General features: G+C 42.6%; 1 protein-coding gene across 3 annotated transcripts in view; it reads right to left on the bottom strand.

Annotated features, from left to right (window-relative positions):
* Positions 1–21,511, bottom strand: part of CYP2C18 (cytochrome P450 family 2 subfamily C member 18) — a 76,173-nt gene extending 54,662 nt beyond the window's left edge. For all 3 annotated transcript variants that reach the window (XR_005244182.2, XM_007963633.3, XM_038009286.2), the window contains exons 1-2: positions 19,926–21,511; positions 5,570–5,638 (exon numbers count right to left, since the gene is read on the bottom strand). The gene's annotated coding sequence lies outside the window, so the exon portion shown is untranslated. The remainder of the gene's footprint in view (positions 1–5,569; positions 5,639–19,925) is intronic.
* Positions 21,512–22,813: the final 1,302 nt, after the last annotated feature.

Here is a 22,813-nt window from a genome sequence, read left to right as displayed (position 1 = left end):
ACATTACAGGAGCTGATAATCAGCATAACCAGTTGAGAGAACATAAATGACCTGATGGAACTGAAAAACACAACATGAGAACTTGACAATGCAATTCCAAGTATCAATAGCAGAATAGACCAAGCCAAGGAAAGAATCTCAGAGCTTGAAGACTACCATTCTGAAATAAGGCAGGCAGAAAAGAAAAAAAGAAATGAAAAGGAATAAACAAAACCTCTGAGAAATATGGGATTATGTAAAAAGACTGACCCTATGACTGACTGGAGTACCTGAAAGAGACAGGGAGAATGGAATCAAGTTGGAAAACATACTTCAGGATATCATCCAGGAGAACTTCCCCAACCTAGCAAGATAGGCCAACATTCAAATCCAGGAAATATAGAGAACCCCAGTAACATACTCCAGGAGAAGATCAACCCCAAGACACATAATCATCAGGTTCTCAAAGGTGACAATGGAAAAAAAAATATTAAGGGCAGCCAGAGAGAAAGGCCAGGTCACTTACAAAGGTAAGCCTATCAGACAAGCAAACCTCAGTGGAAACCTTACAAGTCAGAAGATATTGGGGCCAATATTCAACATTCTTAAAGACTTTCCAACTCAGAATTTCATATCTTTCCAAACTAAGCTTCATAAGGGAAGGAGAAATAAGATCCTTTTCAGACAAGCAAATGCTGATGAAATACGTCACAACGAAGCAGTGCTTTGCAAGAGTTGCTGAACGAAGCACTAAATATGAAAGAGAAAAACTGTTACCAGCCACCACAAAGACATGCTGAAGTACACAGACCAGTAACACTATGAAGCAACCACATAAGTATGCAAAATAACCAATTATCATGATGACACGATCAAATTCACACATAACAATATTAATCCTAAATGTAAATAGGCTAAATGCCCCCACTTAAAAGACACAGAAGGACAAGCTGGATAAAGATTCAAGCCCCATTGGTATGCTGTCTTCGAGAGACCCATATGCTGTCTTCAAGAGACCCATCTCATGTGCAAAGACACACATAAGCTCAAAATGAAGGGATGGAGGGAAAATTACCAAGCAAATGGAACACAGAAAAAAAGCAGGAGTTGCAATCCTAGTTTCTAATAAAACAGTGAGAAATAGACACTTACTACAGATATAAGTTTACCTATCCTCTGCCCTTTTCATGATGCCCTTATTCCAGATATGGATTTGCCAAACCCCTGCCCTTTTCATGATGGAAGAGGTCTAGTATAATCAACCTGTCACCAAGTAGCTGGCTGATCACCCCGAGGAGTGGTGCCATATCAAGGGCTCAGTGCTGGTCTCTGGTGCTGGCAAACTGGGCACTCAGCTAATCCCCATCTCTGCCACCATGGCCACTCTGTTTATGGGCCCATTGGTTGATGACAGGGGTGGCTGGGGAAAAAGGCTGAGTGGTATCCACAGAACAGGTCATCCTTTTCACTTGATTATTAAACTCCTCCTCTGCTGAGGTCACATGGGATACATGGTAAGTGCTCACACGGAATACAAATATCTTCACAGTCTTTCACCACTCAGAGAGACCCATCCACATACCTCTTCCCCAAACTTCTTTGTCACCAATTTTTCAATGATGCTTCTTCCAACTCCCTGACCATCTAGCCAAACCATTGGCTATAGCCCGTGAATCAGTACATAATCACACATCTGGCCATTTCTCCTTCCAAGTAAGGTGCACAACAAGGTGCACTGCTCAAAGTTCTACCCACTGGGGAGATTTCCCTTCACCACTGTCCTTCAGGGATGTCCTAGAAAGGGGCTACAGTGCTGCAGCTGTCCACTTTCAGGTGGTGCCTGCATATCATGCAGAATCATCTGTAAACCAGGCCCTAGTCTACTCTTCCTCTGTCAACTGATCATAGAGAACTCCCCATAAGGCCATCAGTGCAGGCTGGAGAAGAGAAGGCGGGGTGGCAGGAGTGGAGACCCATGGGCCTTTGAGCCACTTCCTCATGTAACTTACTTGTGCCTTCAGGAACTGCTTGAGCCCGGTAACATATATACCACTTTTATTTGATGATGGAATGCTGCTGTGCATGACCCACTTTATGGCTAGATTGGTCAGAAAGCACGCAGTTCATGATAGGCAGTTCAGGTCACATTCATGGCGACTTGGTGACCCACAGTCAAATGTTCAGTTTCCACCAAAGCCCAGTAACAGTCCAAGAGTTGTCTTTCAAAAGGAGAGTAATTATCTACAGAAGATGGTAAGACCTTGCTCCAAAATCCTAGAGGCCTTTGCTGTTATTCACTTATAGGAGCCTACCAAAGGCTCCAAACAGCATCCTATCTGCCATTGACACATCAAGCGCCATTGGATCTACTGGGTCATATGGCCCAAGTGGCAGAGCAGCTTGCACAGCAGCCTGGACCTGTTACAGAGCCTTCTCCTGTTCCGGACACCACTCAAAACTGGCAGCTTTTCAGGTCACTCAATAAATGGGCTGGAGTAACACACCCAAATGAGGAATGTGTTGCCTCCAAAATCCAAATAGGCCCACTAGGCATTGTGTCTCTTTCTTGGTTGTAGGAGGGGCCAAATGCAGCAACTTATCCTTCACTTTAGAAGGAATATCTCAACAGGCCCCACATCACTGGATCCCTTGAAATTTTACTGAGGCAGAAGGTACCTGAACTTTAATCAGATTTATTTCCCATCCTTTGGCACACAAATGTCTTACCAATAAGTCCAGTGTGTTTGCTACTTCTTACTCACTGGATCCAATTAGCATAATGTCATCAATGTAATGGACCTGTGTGATATCTTGTGGAAGCAAAAAGCTATCAAGATCTCTTCTAATAAGATTATGGCACAAAGCCAGAGAGTTGATATACCCCTGAGGTAGAACAGTAAAGGTATATTGCTGGCCTTGCCAGCTAAAGGCAAATTGCTTCTGTTGGGCCTTATGAACAGGAAGGGAGAAAGGAGCATTTGCCAAGTCAATGGCTGCATACCAGGTACCAGGGGATGTGTTAATTAGGTCAACCAATGAAACCACATCTGGTACAGGAGCTGCAACTGGAGTCACCACTTGGCTAAGCTTATGATAATCCACTGTCATTCTCTAAGATCCATCTGTCTTCTGCACAGGCCAGATAGGAGAGTTGAATTTGGGATGTGGTAGGAATCACCACCCCTGGGTCTTTCAAGTCCTTGATGTTATCGCTAATCTCTGCAATCCCTCTAGGGATGTGATGTTGGTTTTTATTTACTATTTTTCTAGGTAGAGTCAACTCTAAAGGCTTCCATTTGGCCTTTCCTACTATAATATCCCTCAACCTACCAGTCAGGGAGCCAATGTGGGCGTTCTGCAGGCTGCATATGCCAATTATGCATTCTGGCACTGGGAAAATGACCACGGGATGAGTCCAGGGACCCACTGTAAGTCAGACATGAGCTAAAACTCCACTAATTACCTGACCTCCATAAGCCCCTACTTTAACAGGAGGACCACAATGACATTTTGGGTCCCCTGGAATCAACATCGACTCAGAGCCAGTGTCTAGTAGTTCCTGAAATGTCTGATCATTTCCCTTTCCCCAATGCACAATTATCCTAGTAAAAGGCTGGAAGTCTCCTTGGGGAAGGATGAGAGAAAGATCAACAGCATAAGTTGTTCATAGTTAAGTGGGGTCCTTCCTCAAGAGGACCTAGCCCTCCCTTCATTCAAGGGTCTGTAAACTGGCTCAAGTCTGGAAGTTGATTGAGGGGCCATGATTCTCTGTTTTATAATTCAAATTAGTCTTTTGTCCATTTGACCTGGAAGTTTTCTGCTTATATAAATTAAGTAGGAATGGAGAAGGCTTCTTATATCAATTTCATATCTAGGAACACCATGATTAGCCAATGCCAGCACACTCCATGAGTCAGATTATTCTGATTGCTGCTTTGCTTCTGCTGTGCATTACAGTAACTACACCCACCTTGCCTTTGATGCTTGAGTGCCACCACTTAGCCCCTGCCACCTCGGGATCCAATTATTTCCATTGTATTTAACTTTTGTAGTTGAGTAACTGTGATTCCCACTGTTAGATCTGACATACAGAGAAGAGCAATTACAGGGCTCTTCAAAGATGCAGGTGCTGCCCTCACAAATCTATTTCGCAAAGTACTTGTCAAGGGTATATTTTCTGCACCCTCCCAGCTGGGATGAGTAGGTCCAAAGTAACTAATCCACTCCACCATCCCAATCTCCCTAAGCCTTTGGATCCCTTCCTTTACATTAAACCAAGGAAGATCAGGCATGTCCAGCTTGCTCACAGTGGGCCCTCTTTTAATCCACATTTCAGCCAACCAAGCAAATAAACTATTAAAACCTTTTTTAACTCCCTGAGCTGCAACATTAAAATCAGAATCTCTACTTAGTGGGCCCAAATCAATAAATTCAGCCTGATCCAACTCTGTTTCTTCCACCATTATCCTACACCCTTAATATTCATTCCCATGACTGTTCTCCAGATTTCTGCTTATATAAATTAGAAAAGCCAAGCAGTTCTTTTCTATTGTAACACACCTCCTCATGGGCCACACTCTGAACCTCACTTCTAGGGGCCCACCAGAACTTTAGTCTAGTTACAGGTCTGAAGCAAACAGGAGTGTTGAGGGTGGCTCCTGAGGAGAATCAACATTATCTTGCCTCAAGGGAGGCCATCACTACTGCCTCAGACAGCACAGGGTTTATCTACTCAGACAAAGGAGGAAAGGTTGATGGCAGCATGGGTCACAGAGGGGATGTTGCCACTACCAGGGATGGGGAAGCTGTTTCTTCTGGCAAAAAAAGATTTATCAGAGTTTACAAGCTTAGTGTCCCCAGATTCAGCAGGGTCCTCCCACACATCCCCATTCCAAGTTGCAGGGTCCCATTCTTTTCCAATCAATGCCCTCACATTAACAGTAGACTCCTGGCAAGGCTATGCATTCACCTTTCATTGCAGGTCAGCCACTTGTATGATAAGAGCTTGTGTCTGTTTTTCCACAATTTCAGCTCTTTCTCTACAGGAGACAAGATTCTCACTCAGAGCAATCTTAGCAGATTTGAAGCTCAGTATCTGCTTCTGAAGCTTGGAGTTAGAATCCCTGAGTTCATCATTTTCTTTCATCACTTTGTCCAGTGAACTTAGTAGCAACCAACCAACTTCATTATGTTCCTTGGTTCTCCACATGTAGTCAAAGGTATTACGTATAGAGAACCTAAACTCCTTGCATCTCACAATCTGTGAATCAGGAGTGTCAAATTCATCTATTTTGTATAACTCTCAGTTCACACCAAGGACTATCAGTGTTCTCCATACTATTAGAAGTAGAGTCCTTAGCATTTTGGGGTCAAATCATATTAAGCAGCCAATTCCAGAAACCCCAAAACTAATGAAAGAACTCCATGCTTAATATTCTGTTCATCTAGAACCACTCCTGGTACCAAAATCTGTATCAGTCAGGGTTCTCTAGAGGGACAGAACTAATATATATATGTGTGTGTATATATATATGTATATATGTGTGTGTGTGTGTATATATATGGAGTTTATTAAGTACTATTAACTCACATGATCATAAGGTCCCACAATAGGCCATCTGCAAATGGAGGAGCAAGGAAGCCAGTCCAAGTCCCAAAGCTGAAAAAGATGGAGTCCAATGTTTGAGGGCAGTAAGCATCCAGTGCAGGAGAAAGATGTAGGCTGGGAGGCTAAGTCAGTCTAGCCTTTTCACTTTTTTTTTTTTCCCCCTCCTTTACATTCTGGCCTCACTGACAGCTTATTAGATGGTGCCCACCCAGATTAAGGGTGGGTCTGCCTTTCTCAGCCCACTGACTCAAATGTTAAGCTCTTTTGGCAATACCCCCATAGACACACCTAGGATCAATATTTTGCATCCTTCAATACAGTCAAGATTGGATTGTGTCTGAGTGTCAGAATACTGAGTGTCAACTTGATTGGATTGTGATTAACCATCACACCATCTGACAGAAGTCTGATATCCAGAGCCCACATGGAACTTAAACAAAATTACAAGAAAAAAAAAAACAAAAACCCCATTAAAAAGTCAGCAAAAGACATGAACAGACACTTCTCAAATGAAGACATTCATGAGGCCAACAAACATACAAGAAAAAGTCCAGCATCCCTGATTATTAGAGAAACACAAATCAAAACCACAATGAGACACCATCTCACTCCAGTCAGAATGGTGATTATTAAAAAGTCAAGAAACAACAATTTCTGGCAAGATTGTGGAGAAAAGGAACGCTTTTATATTGTTGGTGGAAGTGTAAATTAGTTCAACCATTGTGGAAGACAGTGTGGTGATTCCTCAAAGACCTAGTGCCAGAAATACCGTTTGACCCAGCAATCCCATTACTGAGTATTTACCCAAAGGAATATAAATCATTCTATTATGAAGATACATGCACATGTGTGTTCATTGCCTCACTATTCACAATAGCAAAGATATGAAATCAACTCAGATGCCTATCATGCCCATCAATGATAGGCTGGATAAAGAAAATGTGGCACATATACACGATGGAATACTATGCAACCATAAAAAGAATGAGATCACATCCTTTGCAGGGACATGGATGGAGCTGGAAGCCGTTATCCTCAGCAAACTAATGCAAGAACAGAAAACCAAACACCACATTTCTCACTTATAACTGGGAGCTGAACAATGAGAACACATGGACACATTGTGGGGGAACAACACACACTGAGGCCTATTGGGAGGGGGCGCAAGTAGGAGGGAGAGCATCAGGAAGAATAGCTAGTGGGTACTAAACTACAGGGTGATGGGTTGATCTGTGCAGCAAATCACCATGGCACACATTTACCTATGTAACAAATTAATTAGGGAAATAAAATTACAATGAAATAACACTTCACATCTGTCATAATAGTTTTTATCAAAAAAAATAAGAGATAATAAGTATTGGGGAGGACATGGAGGAAAGAAACCCTGTACACTGTTAGTAGGAATGTAAATTAGTATAGCCATTATGGAAAACAGCGTAGAGCTTCCTCAAAAAACTAAAAACAGAATTACCATATGATCCAGCAGTCTGGGTATCCAATTCTGGATATTTCTCCAAAAGAGCTGAAATCAATATGCCGAAGAGACAACTACACCCAATGTTCTTTATTAGCACTATTCACAATAGCCAAGTTATGGAATCAATGTAAGTGTCCATGAACAGATAGATTTTTTTGAGACGGGGTCTTGCTCTGTCACCCAGGCTGAAGTGCAGTGACACCATCATAGCTCACTGCAGCCTTGACCTGCCTGGCTCAAGCAATCCTTCAGCCTTAGCCTCCCAAGTAGCTGGGACTACAGGTTGGGCCACCATGCCTGGCTTAGATTTTTTTTAGTCTGGTATATATACACAATGCAATGCAATACTATTCAACCTTCAAAAAAGAAGGGAATTCTGTCATTTGTGACAAGATGGATAGAATTGGAGAATGTCATGCTAAGTGAAATAAGTCAGGCACAGAAAGATAAATACTGAATGATCTCACTCATATGTGGAATCGACTCGGGTACAGAGCATGGAGCAGATCCGCGACGTCACCTCGGGAGCAGCCTGCATCCTGAGAAAGATGGTGGGCCTCATCGGCTGCAATTGCAGGGGGGCAGGCAATTGCTGTTCTACCCAAAACAACTGAACTCATAGAGAGAGTAGAATGGTGGTTACAGAGGCTGGGGGATGGGAGAAAGGGGGATATAATAGTCAAAGGATACAAAATCTCAGATGGGAGGAATATCTTTTTTTCATTTTTTGAGTTCTATTGCACAGCATAGTGAATAGTTCGTAATAGAGTATTGTACATTTCAAAATTGCTAAGAGAGTAAATTTCAAGTGTTCATCATTAAAAATGCTAAGGATTTGAGATGATGGGTATATTAACCAGCTTCATTTAATTATTCTACATTGTTTTAATAAGCTATAATATCAATTTGTACCCCATAAATTTATACAATTGTACATTGTCAACTTACAATGAAAAAATACATTTTCCTGTGCTAAATTTTATCTCAATAAAAAAGAAAGTAGGTGCTGGGTGGGCCAGCTTGGACCAAAGTGGGGGTCTGACCCAGCAGGGCCTCACACCAGCGAGGTCACTGGTGCCCCTCGTATCTGTGGGGCCTGGTAGAGGAGAAGACACAAGACCACAAGGGATATTGGGGTGGGGCCCTAGCCTGCGACCAAGGATTAGAGAAGCAGCAAGGACCTGGCAGGACTGTGTATGAGCCACCTCTACTCCCAGTGATCGCAGAGTCGGGGAGCTAAAGACCTGGGGTCATGGCGTTCCTGGCCCCTCTAGTGGACTCTCAAGGAGGTTCGTTGACTGTGCAATGGTAGCAGACTTGCAAGGAAACAGGTTTTGAACCAATGAAGCTGTACTTACTTAAAAAGACGGACCACCCATCATGCAACCTACAGCATCTGTGGACAGATTTACACTGGGTTCATTGTGCCATCAGGCACGCAGGTTCAGCCAAGTTTCCCTAAGCTCTTAGAGGGTTGCTTTAGCTTTTGAATCTGAGTTGCAAAGTTCAATAAATAATGGCCCTATGGATAAGCACAAAGTCAAGAGACTGCGATTGAACGGAATTTGTGAAGGGTAAAGTTATCCACTTTCAGACCATGAATAGGCTCTTTGCACCCCAGCAACCCCCAGGCCCCAGTGGCATTCCTGGACTGAGGCCACTGCACTGTGGAGATGCCTATCGTGAAAAACCTAGCCACCGTGGCCTTCTGTGACATGCAGTCCACACAGGAGATCCAAGAGTAGGTTTAAATGAAGTTGAAAACAATGTGTTGGCCGGGCGCGGTCGCTCAAGCCTGTAATCCCAGCACTTTGGGAGGCTGAGACGGGCGGATCACGAGGTCAGGAGTTCGAGACCATCCTGGCTAACATGGTGAAACCCCGTCTCTACTAAAAAATACAAAAAGCTAGCCGGGCGAGGTGGCTGGTGCCTGTAGTCCCAGCTACTAGGGAGGCTGAGGCAGGAGAATGGCGTAAACCCGGGAGGCGGAGCTTGCAGTGAGCTGAGATCCGGCCACTGCACTCCAGCTTGGGCGACAGAGCAAGACTCCGTCTCAAAAAAAAAAAATGTTTTGTTTTGTTTTGTTTTTTTGAGATGGAGTCTTGCTCTGTCGCCTATACTAGAGTGCGGTGGCGCGATCTTAGCTCACTGCAACCTCCGCCTCAAGAGATTCTCCTGCCTCTGTCTCCTGAGTAGCTGGGATTACAGGCACCCACCACAACACCTGGCTAATTTTTGTATTTTTAATAGAGACAGGGTTTCACCATCTTGGCCAGGCTGGTCTCAAACTCCTGACCTCGTGATTGTCAGGCCTCTGAGCCCAAGCCAAGCCATCGCATCCCCTGTGACTTGCACATATACGCCCAGATGGCCTGAAGTAACTGAAGAATCACAAAAGAAAATCACACTTTTGTGACTGAAAATCACAAAAGAAGTGCAAATGCCCTGCCTTGCCTTAACCAATGACATTCCACCACAAAGAAGTGAAAATGGCTGGTCCTTGCCTTAAGCGATGATATTATCTTGTGAAATTCCTTTTCCTGGCTTATCCTGGCTCAAAAAGCTCCCCCACTGAGCACCTTGTGACCCCCACTCCTGCCCGCCAGAGAACAACACTCCTTTGACTCTAATTTTCCTTTACCTACCCAAATCCTATAAAACAGCCCCACCCTTATCTCCCTTGGCTGACTCTCTTTTTGGACTCAGCCCGCCTGCACCCAGGTGATTAAAAAGCTTTATTGCTCACACAAAGCCTGTTTGGTGGTCTCTTCACACGGACGCGTGTGACAGTGATCAACCTGCCTCGGCCTCCCAAAGTGCTGGGATTACAGGCATGAGCCACCGCACCCAGCCTATTTTGTTTTGTTTTTGAGACAGGGTCTGCTCTGTTTCCCAGGATTGAGTACAGTGGCACCATCATGGCTCACTGCAGCCTTGACTTCCTGGGATCAAACCATGTTTCTCCCTCAGCCTCCTGAGTAGCTGGGACTGCAGGCGCATGCTACAGTACCCAGTTAATTTTTGTAGAGATGAGGTTTTGCCCAGGCTGGTCTCTAACTCTTGGACTTAAGCAATCTGCCTATCTCAGCTTCTCAAAATGAGATTACAGGCATGAGCCTGGCCAAGAATGAAATTTTTAAACTGTCATTTATAATGTCAAAAAATTATGTAACTATTAATCTAAGATATTACATGCAAAAATTCTCCAAAAAACTATAACACTTTATTGAGAGGCATTTGAGAAAATGAATAAATGAAGGGATATACCAAGTCCATTGATTGGAAGACTCAATAATATACATTCTCAATTCTTATTATAAATTGTTAATTCTCTCCAAACTTACCAGTAGATTTGGTGCAACTTCAATCAAAACCCTAATAGGCTTTTTTTCTTTTCCTTTTTGTTTTGTTTTGGTTTGGGTTTTGAGACAGGGTCTCACTCTTTCACCCAGGCTGGAGTGCAGTAGTGCGATCACAGCTCATTGCGGCCTTGACCTCCTGGACTGAAGCGATCTTCCCACTTCAGCCTCCCAAGTAGCTGGGATTACAGGAACACACAATCATGCCTGGCTAATTTTTTAACTTTTCTGTAGAGACAGGGGTCTCACTATGTTGCCCAGACTGGTCTCAAACTCCTGCTCTCAAGCCATCTTCCCACCTTGACATTCCAAATTGCTGGAAGTACAGGCATGAGCCACCATGTCTAACTTTTTTCCTTTTTGTAATACAATTTGACAAGCTGACTCCAAAATGTATTTGAAAATGCAAAGACAAGTAATAGGAGAAGGAGGAGAAAAAGGAAGAGGAAAAGAAGAAATAAAGTTTTACTCTACCAGAAATCAAGACTTGTTATGAAACTAAGTAATAGGTGATAGCCACAGTGACAGAACAGAATATGTGGATTCTTGATTTATGAAAATGGCAGCATAGTCTTTTCAATGAATAGTGCAGGTAAAATTATTAAATATGTATCATTATGAAAAAAGGAAATGGGCTGGGTGTGGCAGCTCACACCTGTAATCTGAGCACTTTGGGGGTCGAGGTGGGCAGATCACAAGGTCAGAAGTCTGACACCATCCTGGCTTATATGGTGAAACCCTGTCTCTACTACAAATACAAAAATTAGGCAGGCCTCTATAACCCCAACTACTCAAGAGGCTGAGGCAGGAGAACTGCTTGAACCCAGGAGGTGGAGGTTGCAGTGAGCTGAGATTATGCCACTGCACTCCAGCCTGGGTGACAGAGTGAGACTCCATCTCAAAAAAAAAAAAAAAAATGAAATGGACTACTACATGCTACCATACACAAAAATCACCTTCAGACGTATTATAGGCCAAATATAAAAGGCCAAATTATAAAGTTTTTAATAACAGAGAAGAAAATCTGAATTATTTTAAGAAAGGGAAGAATTTTTTTACATAAGCTGCAAAAAGCATTAACCATAAAGGGAAAGAAGGGCAAATTTGATTATATTAAAATTCAAAGTGCATATATGTATGTATGTGCATGTGTACCAGGGTAAATGTGTAATTATTTTTCTAGCATCATTGTTCCCAACAGTCAAAAACTAGAAATAACCTACATGTTTATCAACAGTAATATAAAGAAATTTTTATATGCTCATACAATGAAATACTGTATAGGAATGAAAATTAATAAATTTGAGATACATGAAACAACTTAGAAGAATTCTAAAGACAAAATGCTGATGTAAAAAGTCAGACACAAGGACATACAGACTGAATTATTCTATTTTTGTAAAGTTTGTTATGGGCTGAATTCTGCTTTCCAAAATTCACATGGTGAAGTTCCAACCCCCAATACCTCAGAATGTAAACATTTTTATCATGCCTTTACTGATACTCATGCCCCTACTCTGCTATTTTGTCAGATTCAAAACTGTCATCCAGAACTCAGATTCAAACAGTTGCCTCTGTTAATTACACCTACTGTTTGACACACCTTCCATGCCCATTCATGTGGATCCAGTCAACCTCTGTATCTGCTCTATTCTTCTCGGTCCCTGGCCCATCATTCCCTGGATTTTCTGTGTCCCTCTGTCTCTCAAAGTTAACATTGCCTTGGGTGATTTCTTTGATGAATCCTTTCCAGATTATAATCAGCCTAATCTAATCACATCTGTTAATCTAATCAGCCTAACCTAATCACAATCTTCTGTGATGACTCATTTAAATATGACAGCACATTGCTTATCATCATCCTGTGTGGGCGCGCACACATGCATGTGTCTTCTGTCTAGCCATCGGCTTTTATGTAACAAGAATCATAACTCCTAAATATTTTACCTTTTAAATTTTTTAATGCTTATAAAGTGTGAAAATCACATATAGTTCTTAGGTATTTAAACATCTTTCAGATATCATGTTTGTGGCACACCTAAATGTCAATGGAAGAAACAATCAGCCAGTGACTTACGTAAGTAGTGAGAACCAAGCAGCCACTCAATGGGTCACATTTTACCTGTACCCTATTGATCAGGAAACAGCCAATGAACTCTTAATAGTTGCTGAGACACAGAAGAGCTTTTTAACATTCTCTAAAACAGAGTTTTGAGGGAAGCAATATTATTAATCAAAACAGGAAAAGCCTTATAGAGCTAAAAAAGGATAAATCTAATAATTTATTCAGCAGCATTTATAGGTTTCTACTATGTGTAACTTTGCCAAGCACAAGGAAGAGATAGATTGAAACATGTAACATACATGTTATGTGTATATATGTATATATGTATAACTATATATACATAACATATATATTTACATATCCCTACCACTAACAAATATATAATCATGCATGAAACATAATACTTTATTTCAAACATATTAAACTTAGCATTTAAGGTAAGATCTTAGAAAGATAATCAAAGGTAATATTCATCTTTTATATTACATTCCATTTTACTGTTTAAAAAGCATTTCAGTAGTACCTTGATCAAGTTTGTTTTCTCACCATACGCCTCCACGGAAATCCAGACACGTATTTCTGCAATTCCTATTTTTCAGCTAAGGAATTGACAGTTGAAAAAGATCAGTCTGATTTGCTGGCAACATGTCCAAATAGGAACAGCTCCAGTCTGCAACTCCCAGCGAAATCAGCGCAGAAGCTGGGTGATTTCTGCATTTCCAAATGAAGTACCTGGTTCATCTCACTGGGACTGGTTGGGCAATGGGTACTGCCCAAGGACCATGAGCTGAAGAAGGGTAGGGCGTCACTTCACCTGGGAAGTGCAAGGAGTGAGAGAACTCCCTCTCCTAGCCAAGAGAAGCCATTAGGGACTGTACCGTGCACTCTGGCCCAGACACTGCACTTTTCCCAGGGCCTTCACAACCCACAGACCAGGAGATTTCTTCCAGTGCCTACAACACCAGAGCCCTGGGTTTCCAGCACAAAATTGGGCGGCCATTTGGGCAGACACTGAGCTAGCCACAGCAGTTTTTTTCATACTCCAGTGGCACCTGGAATGCCAGCAAGACAGAACCGCTCACACCCCTTGGAAAGGGGACTGAAGCCAGGGAGCCAAGTGGTCTGGCTTGACAGGTCCCACCCCCACGGAGCACAGCAACCTAAGATCCACTGGCTTGAAATTCTCATGCCAGCACAGCAGTCTAAGCGTGACATGGGACACTCAAGATTGGTGGGGGGAAGGGTGTCTGCCATTGCTGAGGCTTGAGTAGGCAGTTTTACCCTCACAGTGAAAACAAACCTCCAGGAAGTTCGAACTAGGTGAAGCCCACCGCAGCTCAGCAACGCCACTGAAACAAAACTGCCTCTCTAGATTCCCTCCTCTCTGGGCAAGGCATCTCTTAAAAAAAGGCAGCAGCCCCAGTCAGGAACTTATAGATAAAACCACCACTTCCCTGGAACAGAGCACCTGGGGGAAGGTGTGGTGGTGGGTGCAGCTTCAGTGGACTTAAACATACCTACCTGGCAGCTCTGAAGAGAGCAGCGAATCTCCCAGCACAGCATTCGAGCTCTGAGAAGGGACAGCCTGCCTCCTGAAGTGGGTCCCTGAGCCCCTATGTATACTAACTGGAAGACACCTCCCAGTAGGGGCTGACAGACCTCATACAGGAGAGCTCTGGCTGGCATCTGGCAGGTGCCCTTCTGGGACAAAGCTTCCAGAGGAAAAAACAGCCAGTAATCTTTGCAGTTCTGCAGCCTCTGCCAATGATATCCAGGAAAACAAGGTCTGGAGCGGACCTCCAGTAAACTCCAGCAGACCTTCAGCAGAGGGGCCTCACTCTTAGAAGGAAAACTAACAAAAAAGGAACAGTATCAACATCAATAAAAAGGACATCCACTCAGAGACACCATCTGAAGGTCACTGACTTCAAAGACCCAAGGTAGAGAACTCCACAAAGACAGGGAGAAAACAGCGTGAAAAGGCTGAAAAGCCAAAAACCAGAATGCCTCTTCTCCTCCAAAGGATCAGAACTCCTTGCCAGCAAGGGAACAAAACTGGACAAAGAAGGAGTTTGATGAATTGACAGAAGTAGGCTTCAAGAGGTAATAACAAACTCCTCCAAGCTAAAGAAGCATGTTCTAATCCAATGCAAGGAAGCTAAGAAACCTTGAAAAAGGTTAGACTAATTGCTAACTAGAATAACCAGTTTATAGAAGAACATACATGACCTGATGGAGATTTAAAACACAGCACAAGAACTTTGTGAAGCATACACAAGTATCAACAGTCGAATCGATAAAGCAGAAGAAAGGACATCAGAGATTGAAAATTAACTCAATGAAATAAAGCAAAAAGACAAAATTAGAGGAATAAGAGTGAAAAGAAATGAACAAAGCCTCCAAGAAATATGCTACTATGTGAAAAGACCAAATCGACGTCTGATTGGTATGCCTGAAAGTGATGGGGAGAATGGAACCAAGTTGGAAACACTCTTCAGGGTATTGTCCAGGAGAACTTCCACAACCTAGCAAGGCAGGCCAACATTCAAATTCAGGAAATATAAGGACCATCACAAAGATATTCCGTGAGAACAGCAACCCCAAGACACATAATCAACAGACTTACAAGGTTGAAATGAAGGAAAAAATGTTAAGAGCAGCCAGAGAGAAAGGTCAGGTTACCAACAAAGGGAAGCCCATCAGAAAAACAGCGGATCTCTCTACAGAAACCCTACAAGCCAGAAGAAAGCGGGGTCAATATTCAACATTCGTAAAAGAATTTTCAACCCAGAATTTCATCTCCAGCCAAACTAAGCTTCATAGGTGAAGGACAAAATCCTTTACAGACAAACAAATGCTGAGAGATTCTGTCACCACCAGGCCTGCCCTATAAGAGCTCCTGAAGGAAGCACTAAACATGGAAAGGAACAACTGGTACCACCCACTGCAAAAACATGCCAAATTGTAAAGACAATCAACACTATGAAGAAACTGCATCAACTAATGGGCAAAATAACCAGCTAACATCATAATGGCAGGATCAAATTCACACATAACAATCTTAACCTCAAATGTAAACGGGCTAAATGCCCCAATTAAAAGACACAACTGGCAAAATGGATAAAGAGTCAAGACCCATCAGTGTGCTGCATGCAGGAGACCCATCTCACATGCAAAGACACACATAGGCTCAAAATAAAGGGATGGAGGAATGTTTACCAAGCAAATGGAAAGCAAAAGAAAAAAGCAGGGGTTGTAACCATGGTCTCTGATAAAACAGACTTTAAATCAACAAAGATTAAAAGAGGCAAAGAAGAGCATTACATAATGTTAAAAGGATGCAACAAGAAGAACTAACTATCCCAAATATATATGCACCCAATACAGGAGGAACCAGATTCATAAAGCAAGTCCTTAGAGACATACAAAGAGACTTAGACTCCCACACAGTAATAATGGGAGACTTTAACACCCCACTGTCAATATTAGACAGATCAACAAGACAGAAGGTTAACAAGGATATCCAGGACTTGAACTCAGCTCTGCACCAAGTGGACCTAATAGACATCTACAGAACTCTCCACCCTAAATCAACAGAATACACATTCCTCTGAGTACCACATCACACTTATTCCAAAATTGACCACATAGTTGGAAGTAAAGCACTCCTCAGCAAACGTAAAAGAACAGGAATCACAACAAACTGTCTCTCAGACCACAATGCAATCAAATTAGAAGTCAGGATTAAGAAACTCACTCAAAACTGCACAACTATATGGAAACTGAACAACATACTCCTGAAGGACTAATTGGTAAATAACGAAATAAAGGCAGAAATAAAGATGTTCTTTGAAACCAATGAGAACAAACACACAACATACCAAAATCTCTGGGAGACATTTAAAGCAATGTGTAGAGGGAAATTTATAGCACTAAATGCCCATGAGAGAAAGCACAAAAGATCTAAAATCTACATCCTAACGTCTCAACTAAAAGAACTAGAGAAGCAAGAGCCAACACATTCAAAAGCTAGCAGAAGGCAAGAAATAACTAAGATCAGAGCAAAACTGAAAGAGACAGAGAAACAAAAAACCCTTCAAAAAATCAATGAACCCAGGAGCTGGTTTTTTGAAAAGATCAACAAGATTGATAGATCGCTAGCCAGACTAATAAAAAGAAAAGAGAGAAGAATCAAATAGATGCAATAAAAAAATGATAAAGGGGATATCACCACTGATCCCACAGAAATACAAACTACCATCACAGAATACTATGAACATCTCTTCACAAACAAATTAGAAAATCTAAAAGAAATGGATAAATTCCTGGACACATACACCCTCCCAAGACTAAACCAGGAAGAAGTTGAATCTCTGAATAGACCAATAACAGGCTCTAAAACTGAGGCAATACTTAATAGCCTACCAACCAAAAAAAGTCCAGGACCAGACAGATTCACAGCCAAATTCTATCAGAAGTACAAAAAGGAGCTGTTACCACTCCTTCTGAAACTATTCCAATCAATAATAAAAGAGGGAATCCTCCCTAACTCATTTTGTGAGGTCAGAATCATCCCGATACCAAAGCCTGGCAGAGACACAACAACAAAAAAAAAGAATTTTAGACCAATATCCCTGATGAACGTCGATGCGAAAATGCTCAATAAAATACTGGCAAACTGAATTGAGCAACACATCAAAAAGCTTATCCACCATGATCAAGTGGGCTTCATCCCTGGGATGCAAGCCTGGTTCAACATATGCAAATCAATAAATGTAATCCATCCCATAAACAGAACCATCAACAAAAACCACATGATTATCTCAATAGATGCAGAAAAGGCCTTCAACAAAATGCAACAGCTCTTCATGCTAAAACCTCTCCATAAACTAGGTATTGATGGAATGTATTTCAAAATAATAAGAGTTATTTATGACAAGCCCACAGCCAATATCATACTGAATGGGCAAAAACTGGAAGCATTCCCTTTGAAAACAAGCACAAGACAGGGATCCTCTCTCTCACCACTCCTATTTAACATAGTGTTGGAAGTACTGGCCAGAGCAATCAGGCAAGAGAAAGAAATAAAGGGTATTCAATTAGGAAAAGAGGAAGTCAAACTGTCCCTATTTGCAGATGACATGATTGTATATTTAGAAAACCCCATTGTCTCAGCCCCAAATCTCCTTAACCTGATAAATAACTTCAGCAAAGTCTCAGGATACAAAACCAATGTGCAAAAATCACAAGCATTCCTATACACTAATAATAGAGAGCCAAATCATGAGTGAACTCCCATTCACAATTGCTACAAAGAGAATTAAATACTGAGGAATCCAGCTTACAAGGGATGTGAAGGACCTCTTCAAGGAGAACTACAAATCACTGCTCAACGAAATAAAAGAGGACGCAAACAAATGGAAGAACATTCCATGCTCATGGATAGGAAGAATCAATATCGTGAAAATGGCCACACTGCCCAAGGTAATTTATAGATTCAATGCCATCCCCATCAAGCTACCAATGACTTTCTTCGTAGAATTGGAAAAATCTACTTTAAAGTTCATATGAAACCAAAAAAGAGCCCGCATTGCCAAGACAATCCTAAGCAAAATGAACAAAGGTGGAGGCATCATGCTACCTGACTTCAAACTATACTACAAGGCTTCAGTAACGAAAACAGCATGGTACTGGTACCAAAACAGATATATAAACCAATGGAACAGAACAGAGGCCTCAGAAATAACACCACACATCTACAACCATCTGATCTTTGACAAACCTGACAAAAACGAGAAATGGGGAAAGGATTTCCTGTTTAATAAATGGTGCTGGGAAAACTGGCTAGCCATATGGAGAAAGCTGAAACTGGATCCCCTCCTGATACCTTATACAAAAATTAATTCAGGATGGATTAAAGATTAACCCATCCATAAAAAGATGGATTAAAGATGTTAGACCTAAAACCATTAAAAGCCTAGAAGAAAACCTAGGCAATACCATTCAGGACAGAGGCATGGGCAAGGACTTCATGACTAAAACACCAAAAGCAATGGCAACACAAGCCAAAATTGACAAATGGGATCTAATTAAACTAAAGAACTTCTGCATAGCAAAAGAAACTACCATCAGAGTAAATAGGCAACCTACAGAATGGGAGAACATTTTTGCAATCTATCCATCTGACAAAGGACTAATACTAAAAATCTGCAAAGAACTTAAACAAATTTACAAGGAAAAAAAAAAAACATCAAAAAGTGGACAAAGGATATGAACAGATACTTCTCAAAAGAAGACATTTATGCAGCCAACAGACACATGAAAAAATGCTCATCATCACTGGATATCAGAGAAATGCAAATCAAAACCACAATAGGACACCATCTCACACCAGTTAGAATGGCGATCATTAAAAAGTCAGGAAACAACAGATGCTAGAGAGGATGTGGAGAAATAGCAATGCTTTTATACTGTTGGTGGAACTGTAAACTAGTTCAACCATTGTGGAAGACAGTGTGATGATTCCTCAAGGATCTAGAGCTAGAAATACCATTTGACCCAGTGATCCCATTACTACGTATATGCCCAAAGGATTATAAATCATGCTACTATAAAAACACATGCACACGTATGTTTATTGCGGCACTATTCACAATAGCAAAGACTTGGAACCAACCCACATGTCCATCAATGATAGACTGGATTAAGATACTGTGGCACATACACACCATGGAATACTATGCAGCCATAAAAAAGGATGAGTTCGTGTCATTTGCAGGGACATGGATGAAGCTGGAAACCATCATTCTGAGCAAACTATCACAAGGACAGAAAACCAAACACCACATGTTCTCACTCATAGGTGAGAATTGAACAATGAGAACACTTGGGCACAGGGCAGGGAACATCACACCCTGGGGCCTGTCGTGGGGTGGAGAGCAGGGGTAGGGATAGCATTAGGAGAAATACCTTAATGTAAATGACGAGTTAATGAGTGCACCAAACCAATATGGCATACGTATACCTATGTAACAAACCTGCGCGTTGTGCACATGTACCCTAGAACTTAAAGTATAATAAATACATTAATTAATTAATTAATTAAATAAATAAAAAAGAAAACTTACAATCATGGTGGAAGGGGAAGAAGGCACATTTTCACATGGTGGAGCAGGAGATAGAGCGAGAGCTGGAGGAAGTGCTACATACTTTTACAACAACCAGATCTCATGAGACCTCACTCACTATCATGAGAACAGCATGCGGTAAAGCTGCTCCCATGATTCAATCACCTCCCACTAGACCCCTCCTGCAACACTGTAGATTACAATTCAACATGAGATTTGGGTGGGGTCACAGAGCCAAATAATTACATTCTCCTCTGGCCCCTCTCAAATCTCATGTCCTTCTCACATCTCAAAAAGACAATCATACCTTTCCAACAGTCCCCAAAAATGTTAACTCATTCCAGCATTAACTCAAAGGTCCAAATCCACAGTGTCATCTGAGACAAGGCAAGTCCCTTCCACCTGTGAGCCTGTAAAATGAAAAACAAATTAGTTACTTCCGAGACACAATGGGGATACAGGCACTGGATAAATGCTCCCATTCCAAAAGGTAGAAATCAGCCAAAACAAAGCAGCTACAGGTCCAATGCAAGTCCAAAACCCAGCAGGGCAGTCATTAAATCTTAAAGCCCCAAAATAATCTCCTTTGACTCTATGTCTCACATCCAGGCCACACTAACATGTGGGGTGGGCTCCAAAGGCCTTAGGCAGCTCTGCCTCTGTAGCTTTGCATGGTACAGCCTCCTTGGCTGCTTTCATGGGCTGGCACTGAGTTCCTGCAGCTTTTCCAGGTGCATAGTGCAAGCTGTCAGTGGATCTATAATTCTGGAGTCTGGAGAACAGAGGCCCTTTTCTCACAGCTCCACTAGGCAGCCCCAGTAGAAACTCTGTGTGAAGACTCCAATCCCACATTTCCCCTTCACCCTTCCCTAGTAGAGGTTCCCCATGAGGAATCCACCCCTGCAGCAGACTTCTGCCTGGAAATCCAGGCATTTCCATACATCCTCTGAAACCTAGGCAGAGTCTCCCAAGCTTCAACTCTTGCCCTCTGCCAATCCACAGGCTTAACACCACATGGAGGCTGCCAAGGTTTGGGACTTGCACCCTCTGAAGCAATGGCCTGAGCTGTATTTTGGCACCTTTTAGCCGCAGCTGGAGCTGGAGTCACCAAGATGCAGAGCACTGTCCTGAGATGTCCTGAGGCTGTACAGAGCAGCGACGCCCTGGCCTACAAAATCATTTTTCCCTCCTAGACCCCTAGGCCTGTAATGGGAGGGGCTGCTGTGAAGGTCTCTGAAATGTCTTGGCAACACTTTCTCCATTGTCTTGGCTATTAACATTTGGCTCCTCTTTACTTATGCAAGTTTCTGCAGCAGGCTTGAATTCTTCCCCAGAAAATGGGTTTTTCTTTTCTACCATACAATCACGCTGCAAATTTTCCAAACATCTACGCTCTGCTTCCTTTTTAAATATGAGTTTCAGGCTGGGCATGGTGGCTCACGCCTATAATCTCAGCACAATGGGAGGCCAAGGTGGGCAGATTGCCTAAGGTCAGGAGTTCGAGACCAGTCTGGCCAACATGGTGAAACTCTGTCTCTACTAACATTACAAAAAAATTAGCCAGGAGTGGTGGCATGTACTTACAATCCCAGCTACTCAGGAGGCTGAGGTAGGGGAATTGTTTGAACCGGGGAGGTGGAGGTTGCAGTGAGCCAAGATCACACCACTGCACTCCAGCCTGGTTGACAGAGACAGGCGTCCTCTCAAAAAATATATATGTATATATATGTTCCAGTTTCAGATAATCTCTTTGTGCATGCATATGAGTGTATGCTGTTAGAAGTAGCCAGGTCCCTTCTTGAATGCTTTGCTGCTTAGAAACTTTTTTTTTTTTGGAGACGGAGTCTCGCTCTGTCACCCATGCTGGAGTGCAGTGGCCGGATCTCAGCTCACTGCAAGCTCTGCCTCCCGGGTTCACGCCATTCTCCTGCCTCAGCCTCCCAAGTAGCTGGGACTACAGGCGCCCACCACCTCACCTGGCTAGTTTTTTGTATTTTTTAGTAGAGACGGGGTTTCACCGTGTTAGCCAGGATGGTCTCGATCTCCTGACCTCGTGATCCGCCCGTCTCGGCCTCCCAAAGTGCTGGGATTACAGGCTTGAGCCACCGTGCCCGGCCTGCTTAGAAACTTCTTATCTCCAGCTCCTAGTAAGTTCCTCATCTCCAGTTGAGAACTCCTCAGCCTGGACTTCGTTGTCCATATCACTATCAGCATTTTGGTCACAACCATTCAACAAGTCTGTAGAATGTTCCAAACTTTCCTTCATCTTCCTGTCTTCTTCTAAGCCTTCCAAACTGTTCCAACTTCTGTTCATTACCCAGTTCTGAAGGTGCTTCCACATGTTCAGGTATCTTTGTAGCAATGCCCCACTTCTCCGGTATCAATTTTCTGTGTTAGTCCGTCCTCACATTGCCATAAAGAACTACCTGAGGCTGGGTGTGGTGGCTCACGCCTGTAATCCCAGCACTTTGGGAGGCCGAGGCAGGTGGATCATGAGGTCAGGACTTCAAGACCACCCCGGCTAACACAGTGAGACCCCGTCTCTACTAAAAATACAAAAATTAGCCAGGCATGGTGGCGGGCACTGGTAGTCCCAGCTACTTGGGAGGCTGAGACAGGAGAATCACTTGAACCTGGTAGTCAGAGGTTGTAGTGAGCCAAGATTGTGCCACTGCATTCCAGCCTGGGTGACACTGTGAAACTCTATCTCAAAAACAAACAAACAAACAAAAAAACCAAAAACTACCTGAGACAGGTTAATTTATAAAGAACTACCTGAGACTGGGTAATTTATGAAGACAAGAGGTTAAGTTAACTCATAGTTCCACAGGCTGTACCGGAAGCACGGCTGGGGAGGCCTCAGGAAACTTACAATCACGGCAGAAGGGGAAACAGGCACATCTTCACATTGTGGAGCAGGAGACAGAAAAGGAGATGGGGGAGGTGCTACATACTTTTACAACAATGAGATCTCATAAGAACTCACTTACTAAATGAGAACAGCAAGGGTGAAGTCAGCCTCTATGATTTAATCACCACCCACCAGGCCCCTCCTCCAACACTGGAGATTACAATTTGACATGAGATTTGGGTAGTGACACAGAGCAAAAGTGCACCCATGTTCATCAGAGCATTAATCACAATAGCCAAAATATGGATATATATTATTTAGCCTTAACAAAGAATGAAATTCAT

This window comes from Chlorocebus sabaeus, chromosome 9 (assembly GCF_047675955.1).
Source record: "Chlorocebus sabaeus isolate Y175 chromosome 9, mChlSab1.0.hap1, whole genome shotgun sequence".
NCBI lineage: Eukaryota > Metazoa > Chordata > Mammalia > Primates > Cercopithecidae > Chlorocebus > Chlorocebus sabaeus.
The sequence above is the reverse complement of the archived record's forward strand: the minus strand, read 5'-3'. Positions and strand labels throughout refer to the sequence as shown.